The sequence below is a fragment of the Schistocerca nitens genome, chromosome 1 (assembly GCF_023898315.1).
Source record: "Schistocerca nitens isolate TAMUIC-IGC-003100 chromosome 1, iqSchNite1.1, whole genome shotgun sequence".
NCBI lineage: Eukaryota > Metazoa > Arthropoda > Insecta > Orthoptera > Acrididae > Schistocerca > Schistocerca nitens.
Window position 1 is genome coordinate 508,137,032 of NC_064614.1, and position 11,251 is coordinate 508,148,282.

Consider the following 11,251-nt stretch of genomic DNA (forward strand, 5'->3'; position numbering starts at 1 on the left):
TTCAACCGTCAAGAGGTCCGCGTTCCAATTTAAAATACGGTCGAAAACAGGGAATATCACCCCAATACAGTAAATCTAGAATAATTGGTAAACCAGATGGTCTGAAAAAGTATAAAAGAAATGTAAATTATAGATTGCAGCCATCACTCGTCCTTTTTAAATTTTAATATGCATATCCAGATTTCGGTTAGAAGCTAGCCATTCTCAATGCACTATTATTTTCGCTCAATGCATGTAAGTCTCTGTTGATCGGGCTTCACCCATAGTTCATTGAATGAACTGTGGGCGAATCCCGATCAACAGGGACTTACATGCATTGAGCGAAAATAATAGTGCGTTGACAATGGTTAGCTTCTAGCCGAAATCTGGATATGCATATTAAAATTTAAAAAGAATGACTGATTCCTGCAATCTATAATTTACAAGTCAATATAACAGTCGCTGAGTGCAACCGCTTTCCGAATGGAAGGTAACCTGGTATAAAAGAAATGCTGTGTAGGAATCGAAACCTGCACTCACCTGGTACAATGGAGCCTGTATAACTATACGACAGGGTAATGAAGGTCCAGTCTGGATAAAATGCTGCTTACATAATAGGCCAACAGTTAACAAAAGAAATACTGGAGAAAGGAAAAATTAAAACATTATATGGACGTACCATAGGCGTAACACCGTCGTGACAACAGCCATGCATTGACCACCTAGAAGAACTGAGCTGGACCGGCGCCGGCGCTGGTAAGAAAAACGGGCGCATGCGCTTAAGAACGTGTGCAGCAAGAGGCGACATAGGAACAGCGTCGAAAACAGTGGCAGGGAAAATCGACTAGTTTCTTTACAAATAGTTTGAAATGTGAAAGTTAGACCTAAGGTACAATTGTTATTTAATTTTCAAAGTAAGGGTCAACCATGCCTAGTGGAATGAAGTTTAAAAAGGATTTATGAAGGAATTTATCAATAAACTTCTTTATGAATCGAAATTACATAAATAGTAATGTATGACTCTCATAAGGATCAACAATTCCACAGGTCAAACACGGAAATGGCAGAGAGAAGAATTGTGATTTCAGGGAAGAATGCCAAATAACCATGTAAAAAATTGGTTTAAAATAGGGAATAGGCTGTATGTACTAAGCTATTCTATTTAAGCAGTCTAAGTCTGCTGCAATATTGGGACGGCGCTACTCCAGTTTCCCTTTGAGAGTACGCACTGAGAGATGCTTTTTGCATCTTAATATCTCGATCTCTTCGAGAAGGTGGCGTCTTGCTTTCCCGATGAAGAATTTTTAAATTATTTTGCAAATTTGTACTCGTGTGTGCCTCGTCAAGCAAATGGTTACTTATGGCTGACTTGGAATTAGCTAAATTCAAATGTTCTTTAAATCTCGTGCACAAGCTTCTGCCTGTTTGTCCATTGTATCTTATAGGACAGTCGTAGCACGTAAAGCTTTAACATACACAATGTCAGCGTGACATGTACAGAAAAGATTATTGATGGACTGTGATGTAATCACAGTGAAGGACACACCAACACAAAGTTTATATTTTTAAAATTTAAAAAGGTCTCTAATTACTAAATTTTTCTTTTATTTTAGGACCGGTCATAAGATTTGCCCAGGAAAGACGAAAAAATTTGCATAAGTAGCAATGGAAGGATTACCATAATATACTATAGTACTAGAAGTAGCACAAAATTAAATAACATGACAGGCAGCTGAAACGTACATGTCTTGTTAAAGTAGTATATAAAACATAAAAACTTGCAGCCAAGAACGGCACCATCAAAAGCAATAAAACATAATGAAACTGAATGATAAACAAACTCAAATGACTTGGTCATAAAACAAAGGAAAAAAATATGCGGTCAAAGACTATTTTGTCCAGTTCATGTGAATTAGTGTTCACGAAGGAGAGCCACAAACTACATTAACTGTTTCATGAATGCTTTAGTAAAAGGAATGCTTACATCTGTTACAACTTCACGTAGAATTTGTGTAGGAATTATGAAACGTTTTTATCACTCTGACTGAACATTTCGAACAAGCAGTTCTAAGAAGAGAGAATACTGTTGGAGCAGTACACAAGCAAGCAAGCAGTGAAAACGCCTTCTATAAAGTGCTTCAGAAACAGGCATGTAAATGTGTATCAGATTTTTCGGAACTACGATAGCCTTGATTACAATAAATAGAGTTTTACCAGCCACGGATAGGTGACGTAAAACTTGTTTACCTAAAGAGAACGAATTTGGATTTGTGTTTTGGAACTAACTGCACTAAAAATTATTGTGTTGTGTCACATTCCCATGCGTCTTTGCATAGTTGCTTCTCAGTCACATTCAAACGTTGACTACACGGAATAAAGGCTTGTTCTGTTGACTGGTGCGTTGATGTAAATACTTAATTTCAAGTAACAATCATTTTATGACTGTTGTGATTAAATTAATTCAATTTAGAAATACAGGCCAAAGCATTATATTTAGGATGTTGTAAACATATCATTCCTTTTTCAGGGAAACTTTTCTTGCTGTTACCAATCAGAATTCTCTATACTCTTTTGTGCTATTATTTATGCCTTCAACTATAAATATAAACCGGTGGAAAACCTCGTGACTCACCCCGCTTTACACACACACACACACAGACACAGACACAGACACACACACACACACACACACATATATATATATATATATATATATATATATATATATATATGTGTGTGTGTGTGTGTGTGTGTGTGTGTACAGCGGGGTGAGTCACGAGGTTTTCCCCCGGTTGCTGGAGGTTATTCCTCAGGTATTTGCAACCAAAAAATGTAAGTACAGTAATATGATCAGCTCCATAATTAAGGAGCTACAACAGAGTTCCGAAATACAAAATTGTTAAGGCTTTCGTGGCCACTTGTTGACAAACTGCCTATTGGCTTCTGTCTCGGGTTCTTCGGCCGACGTTCATCTAATGATTTTTCTGACGTTTCGCCAGCACGAGTGGCTGGCATTGTCAAAGCTTCACCCTGCATTGCCGGTGGTGAACTGGAGGCGAGCTCGCGGCCGCAGACTATATGTACCTGGCGCGCCAACGTCCGAGGGCTTCTCCGCGGTCATTTCCGGTGCGGTTCTCCTCTTGCTACCTGCGACGGTCGCTCGCTGCAGTACGGGAAGCCAGGATCCGTTTACCTTAAGGCTTTCCTCTTTCTTGTTGAAACTGTTCGCGTGTTTTTGGATTTCTACAGCTTCTCTGAACAAGCGCGTGTGATAGTGCTTCTCTACAGCCAGAACTTCCGTGTCGGCGAATTTTATTACGTGGTCGGTCTCATTCAGTGCGTGCTCTGCCACGGCCGATTTCTCCACCTGCCCCAACCTGCAATGTCGCTTATGCTCTTTGATCCTGGTGTTAATGGATCGTCCAGTCATTCCGACATAAACTTTTCCGCATGTGCAAGGTATACGGTATATTCCCGACATTGCAAGTGGGTCTCTTTTCTCCTTCGCCGATCTAAGACACTCTTTGATCTTCCTTGTCGGTTTGAAAATCGTCTTTACGCCGTGTTTGCGCAATATACGGCCGATTCTGTCCGTCACTCTGGGAATGTATGGCAGAAAGGCCGTACCCGACATTTCTTTTTCTGGTTCCTTACTTCGCCGAGTGTTTAGCTCTGTTACACTTCTAATGTAATTCGTGGAGTACCCATTGCTCCTCAGAACAGTTTCCAGGTGTTGCATTTCTCGTTTGAGGTGTTGAGGCTCACATATTCGTCCTGCTCTCGTTACGAGCGTACTAATCATGCCTCTTTTCTGGCTGGGGTGGTGGTTTGACAGTTTGTGCAGGTATCGGTCCGTGTGTGTCGGTTTTCGATACACGCTGTGTCCCAGGTTTTCGCCGTCCCTTGTGACCAGCACATCTAGAAATGGCAGTTTCCTGTCCTTTTCTACCTCCATGGTAAATGTTATGTTGGCATGGAGGCTGTTCAAGTGTCTCAGGAATTCACCGAGCTGTTCTTCACCATGGCTCCACACCACGAAAGTATCATCGACGTACCTGTACCACACCTTAGGTTTGCAAGTCGCCGAGTCCAGTGCCTGTGCTTCGAATTGTTCCATGAAGAAGTTGGCCACCACTGGACTGAGAGGACTACCCATGGCGACGCCTTCCAGCTGTTCGTAGAAATCGCCATTCCACGTGAAATAGGTCGTGGTGAGACATGCATGGAAGAGCTTTTTGATGTCTTGCGGGAACATGGAACCGATGTGCTCCAGAGCGTCGCTGAGTGGCACTTTCGTAAATAACGAAACAACATCAAAACTGACCAGGATGTCGTTTGGCGCAAGTTTCAGTTTCTTCAGCTTCTCAATGAAATGTCCTGAGTCCTTAATGTATGTGTCGGTCTTTCCCACGTGTGGCTGGAGCAGAGAGGCCAAGTGTTTCGCCAGTTTATACGTTGGTGAGCCAGGAGCGCTAACGATCGGTCTCAGTGGAACGTTGTTCTTATGGATCTTGGGTAATCCATACAGCCGAGGTGGTAGGGCTTCTGTGTTGCGCAGGTTTCTCTGTATGTCCGCCGGCAGAGAAGACGCCTTGATTAATCGATTCGTATTCCGAGTGATACGCTGCGTCGGATCTGCGCTTAGTTTTCGGTACGTCGTCGGATCTAATAGGTCTCGGACCTTTTGCTCATAATCTTCGGTCTTCATTACGACGGTCGCATTCCCCTTATCGGCAGGCAGTACCAATATACTCTTGTCGGCGTTGAGATTCTTAATGGCTTGTACCTCTTCTTTCTTCAGGTTGCAAGCTGGTGGTTTTGCTCGGCGCAGTATCCTGGCTGTTTCAGTGCGTATTTCCTCTGCCCTTTCACAAGGAAGGGTCCGAATGGCTGCTTCGGTGTTGGCAATGATGTCCTCCATAGGTATAGTTCTCGGGATGATAGCGAAATTCCCTCCTTTTTGAAGGACTGACACTTCCTCTTCGGTCAATTGTCGTTCAGTGAGGTTGACCACTGTGTGTGACATGTCGGGAATCGCCTTGTCGGTCTGCTTCCGGCATCTTTCAAACTTTTTCTTTTGCCGCACGGTGCAGCGCTCGAGTTCGTTCTGCATGCTCCTGTGAGTGATGCTGTCGATCTTGTCCCAGTCGTCTCGATGCATTCTGCTACTTAGTTGATAGAAAATGTCCAGAAGTTCCTGATCCGTTCTTGCCAAGTCTCTCCGTGTTGTATGTATTCGCTCACGAAGAAAAGCTCGTTCCATTCTGTCGTAGATACGATGTGCTTGGGCGGTGGTGAATAGGCGCTTGCATCTCAAGAACTTCGGTGTAGCACATTCATCTCGGCACCGTGACAGAAAGGCGAGAGAGGACATCAGTCGCGCTTTCTTCTTCCGTCGTTGGTCAAGGCGTCGGTACAATCTGCAAATCTCCTCCCCGTAGAGGCGTAATACAAAATTGTTAAGGCTTTCGTGGCCACTTGTTGACAAACTGCCTATTGGCTTCTGTCTCGGGTTCTTCGGCCGACGTTCATCTAATGATTTTTCTGACGTTTCGCCAGCACGAGTGGCTGGCATTGTCAAAGCTTCACCCTGCATTGCCGGTGGTGAACTGGAGGCGAGCTCGCGGCCGCAGACTATATGTACCTGGCGCGCCAACGTCCGAGGGCTTCTCCGCGGTCATTTCCGGTGCGGTTCTCCTCTTGCTACCTGCGACGGTCGCTCGCTGCAGTACGGGAAGCCAGGATCCGTTTACCTTAAGGCTTTCCTCTTTCTTGTTGAAACTGTTCGCGTGTTTTTGGATTTCTACAGCTTCTCTGAACAAGCGCGTGTGATAGTGCTTCTCTACAGCCAGAACTTCCGTGTCGGCGAATTTTATTACGTGGTCGGTCTCATTCAGTGCGTGCTCTGCCACGGCCGATTTCTCCACCTGCCCCAACCTGCAATGTCGCTTATGCTCTTTGATCCTGGTGTTAATGGATCGTCCAGTCATTCCGACATAAACTTTTCCGCATGTGCAAGGTATACGGTATATTCCCGACATTGCAAGTGGGTCTCTTTTCTCCTTCGCCGATCTAAGACACTCTTTGATCTTCCTTGTCGGTTTGAAAATCGTCTTTACGCCGTGTTTGCGCAATATACGGCCGATTCTGTCCGTCACTCTGGGAATGTATGGCAGAAAGGCCGTACCCGACATTTCTTTTTCTGGTTCCTTACTTCGCCGAGTGTTTAGCTCTGTTACACTTCTAATGTAATTCGTGGAGTACCCATTGCTCCTCAGAACAGTTTCCAGGTGTTGCATTTCTCGTTTGAGGTGTTGAGGCTCACATATTCGTCCTGCTCTCGTTACGAGCGTACTAATCATGCCTCTTTTCTGGCTCGGGTGGTGGTTTGACAGTTTGTGCAGGTATCGGTCCGTGTGTGTCGGTTTTCGATACACGCTGTGTCCCAGGTTTTCGCCGTCCCTTGTGACCAGCACATCTAGAAATGGCAGTTTCCTGTCCTTTTCTACCTCCATGGTAAATGTTATGTTGGCATGGAGGCTGTTCAAGTGTCTCAGGAATTCACCGAGCTGTTCTTCACCATGGCTCCACACCACGAAAGTATCATCGACGTACCTGTACCACACCTTAGGTTTGCAAGTCGCCGAGTCCAGTGCCTGTGCTTCGAATTGTTCCATGAAGAAGTTGGCCACCACTGGACTGAGAGGACTACCCATGGCGACGCCTTCCAGCTGTTCGTAGAAATCGCCATTCCACGTGAAATAGGTCGTGGTGAGACATGCATGGAAGAGCTTTTTGATGTCTTGCGGGAACATGGAACCGATGTGCTCCAGAGCGTCGCTGAGTGGCACTTTCGTAAATAACGAAACAACATCAAAACTGACCAGGATGTCGTTTGGCGCAAGTTTCAGTTTCTTCAGCTTCTCAATGAAATGTCCTGAGTCCTTAATGTATGTGTCGGTCTTTCCCACGTGTGGCTGGAGCAGAGAGGCCAAGTGTTTCGCCAGTTTATACGTTGGTGAGCCAGGAGCGCTAACGATCGGTCTCAGTGGAACGTTGTTCTTATGGATCTTGGGTAATCCATACAGCCGAGGTGGTAGGGCTTCTGTGTTGCGCAGGTTTCTCTGTATGTCCGCCGGCAGAGAAGACGCCTTGATTAATCGATTCGTATTCCGAGTGATACGCTGCGTCGGATCTGCGCTTAGTTTTCGGTACGTCGTCGGATCTAATAGGTCTCGGACCTTTTGCTCATAATCTTCGGTCTTCATTACGACGGTCGCATTCCCCTTATCGGCAGGCAGTACCAATATACTCTTGTCGGCGTTGAGATTCTTAATGGCTTGTACCTCTTCTTTCTTCAGGTTGCAAGCTGGTGGCTTTGCTCGGCGCAGTATCCTGGCTGTTTCAGTGCGTATTTCCTCTGCCCTTTCACAAGGAAGGGTCCGAATGGCTGCTTCGGTGTTGGCAATGATGTCCTCCATAGGTATAGTTCTCGGGATGATAGCGAAATTCCCTCCTTTTTGAAGGACTGACACTTCCTCTTCGGTCAATTGTCGTTCAGCGAATCAGTCAATTATGGAATTAGTTAAATACAGTGATGTCGATTTGCACGCCGATCAGTCGGATGAAAATGGTGAGCAAACAACAATCGAGGTAGAATCCCGTGCTGACGGTTACGAAATTGTAACCCAGACAGATCAACTTTTAGATCCATTGGCGAAATTCTTTAGAGAATTGGAAGTAATGGTTACTATTATGCGCACCAACTTAAATCATGTGAGCGAAATTTCATCTGTGCTGACGAAGTTGTCGTCAAAACAGCACGCCTTTAAATTCGAAAGTTTGGAATTAAAAACTACTCAGAAAGGCTTACCGGACGCATTAACTAAACTGAGGGATGAAGTAGGAGAGATATTTTCAGCATAGTCTTCTTTAATGGATGTAGTCCTGGAGACATCGACTAGAATGGATATTTTGATTGCCGAGCAAGAGATTAAAGTAAAAGATCAATTTGAAGTACAAAGTGAAATATTTTCTAGAGAGTTCACAAACTGGATATCCAGAAAGAATATTCTGATGATGAAAAATGAGATTCTGAGTTTAAGGAGCTCTGGAACAGCTTAGTATAGATAAGTGTCATCAAAACGAAACATTTCAGAGGAACTTAAGGAAACAGAATTACACCAACTTAAAGCCGCAATGGGTAAATATCTTACTGTGTGGTGTGAGATGCCACTCAGATGGAATATTTCCGAAAAAGATCTGTTCAAAGTTAAAGACATGCACAGAAGCGCCAAAAGAAACAGGGATAGGCATGCGTATTCAAATACAGAATACGGCGCTGCGATCGGCAACGACTGTATAAGACAAGTGAGCAACCTGATAGAATAGGTATTCATTGCACAAAGGAAGCATCAGCTACAATTTGTATGAAGCTGAATATCTCACAGCAGAACAAAAGGTCACCTAGTTAGTCTCTGACTGAAGTATTCAGAAACATTTGAAGAGAATCCAAGTACTATCTGTGGTTATGAATAACGTCTGGAATGTCGTCCCCCACAAGACATATCGCCCCACCCTTATACTTCATTCCGTGGGCCACACGACCAGCACTGACCTCTGATTAAGAGGGTTATACCCTCATCCAAATTTAAAAAGCTATGTCCAATGGTACTGTATTTATATATTTAGACTTATATTTTATGGATATTTTATTTTCATATAACTGTATAAACACAGACTACCTGATTTATATTTAAATTTAGAATGTGATTATACGCTGACAGTGATCAAACTGGAATATTCTTAAATTGTACATAGTGTATATATGCAACATCTGTATCCATTGTGTATGTGTGAGTATGTAATAACAAATTTTATCCATAAGATGTTGTCATGGAAAATTAATGAACTATCATTATCACTGTAGTTCAAGCCCACGTCCGACTGCGGCTGAGCCAGGGGGCAACGTTCGAGTAGCTCTTGGTGCGACAGCAATCAGATTATTGTTCTGGTTGAAACTAGATCAGAAAGAAGTTTCATGTGGGGTGTAACGGTAACACGGGCCACCTTAAATGGCAATCGATGCTAATGTTACACCTCTGCTAGGAAGTCTTGAGAAAGCTGTGACTGTGAGATAACCTAATCGGAACAGAACAGGCAAACTGGGATACGTTCCCGAAACACTCCAACAAACAATTGGCCAATGAGATAGCAAACAGTAACATATGCCTCTCAACAACACGTACCTTAAATGAACTAGATGCAGCAGTTTATAGAAGCAATCACCAACACACATGAAACTAGTAGCAATAATAAACAGGGAAGAGCATGAAATAATTCTGATTTAAATCAGGTCTGTTAATGATCATGTTCTATAACATCTTTGCTTAGTTCAGGGTATCTATGCCTGTGCGTTAACCAAATTGCATTAGAATAGCTAACTCACTAAATATTTTTTTCTTAAACTCGGTTTGAAACAATTGAACAAAATGCAAATCTAACTACACTGGCTCCAAAGGAGCCTACGCTTTGCGTCATTAACCAATTATCCTAGTACATGAGGGCCCTTAAACTACACAAGTATGTATGAGAAATGGTAAGTATTCTCATTAATAATTATTAATTAAATAAAATGCAACAAACTATAACCCTTTAAATAATAAATGTGCTTTGATAAGCAGTCTTTTAACCAACTCAAAATATAGTTGGTTGTGCAAATGCCAACTCAACATTAAATTCAAACACTTTCTCATGAAATGAACACTGATACTTTGTAATTCTGATCAAAGTGCATAAATGCAGCAATTAATAATATTTTTCACTTCAGTTTGACGTTACTATTTTCTGGCAGCTTTTCAATTAAGGCATATTACTAAAGAAAATGACTGCGATTTGCTTAAAAACACACTGGAAGTGGAATATTTCTCCAACTATAAAATAACTCCACGCATTAAAAAGCAAGCACAACTATTTTTACAGCTGCCGAATAAGACTTTTAATAATAAATCAGGACACTTGGAATTAAATTCACTAGGATAGAATTCCTGTCCAGGTTTGTGATTTGGAATAGTCACGGCTGTAAGACAGAGTTCTTAGCAACACCACGATTGTTATTCAAATCAACCAAATTCCACAAATATCTGGTGCATTTACAGATTGCCAAATATAAACAATTTAGCGGAAGGCTGGTGGTACTGGTGGCGTAATCTGCAGTGGCTGTTAACATGGAGACGATGCAGTCATGGCAGTACTGTTGACCTCGCCCTATTACAGATCTTCTTGGCCTCGGAATTATATTTTTTAGGGTCAAATACCATGCCGTGATAACAGTATCACCAATTGCATCATCTGAGGCTCATAAATACTGCTCTTTACCTCCTCTTGCCTCAAAACCCCAAGAATATGAGCCACAATGATCCGTTACTGCTAACAAGATGTTAACCACAGCATGCTCAGCCCAGACTCCTTACTGTCACAAAGGACGAGTTGCCACTTGATTGCCAACCACACATTTACCACACCGCCAGGCTACTTCCAGAGCTGCGGGGCTTCCCCACATCTTTTACATTCAACCCTACAATCCCAAACTATGGAGCATGTGATTTACAGTACATTATACAACAATCATTCCAGTAGTTATTTAAATCCAAAAGCACAATTTAAACAACATCGTTCAGAAAGTTCACATAACTAAAATATGAATGCATAGTCAAAGAATTTCCATGACAGATACATCACTCTTCATAAGCAACACTACAAATTGACACAGACATATCGAAACAGATACTAAGTAGGTCGGTCGACAATAGGTGTTACGGGGGGACAAGGTAATTTTGGGAAACCATTCAAATTCATCCCTCATGACGAGGAAAAATAAGAAATGTCAACTTATATACTTAGGGTCTTTAGAAATTGTCAGGATTCCATCATCAAGATTTATAAGAGCTACATCGAGTAATACTGCGTATACCTACATATAGACTTCTGTATTTGATAGACATTTTATTTTCATGTAAACGTTTAAACACAGACTACTTGATTTAAATGGAAAATTAGAATTTAAGTATGCACTAACTGTGCTCCATCTGGAATATTCTTAAATTGTTCGTAGTGTATATACACAAAATCTGTATCCATTGTGTAGGTGTGAGTATATATTAATAAATTTAATCCATTTTTTAAAATATGCCCTATGCATATGTATAGAGATGTAGATAAATGAATAGTATGCGAACATTTTTTCGGTTTTCTAAAAGTATCTGAGATAGAA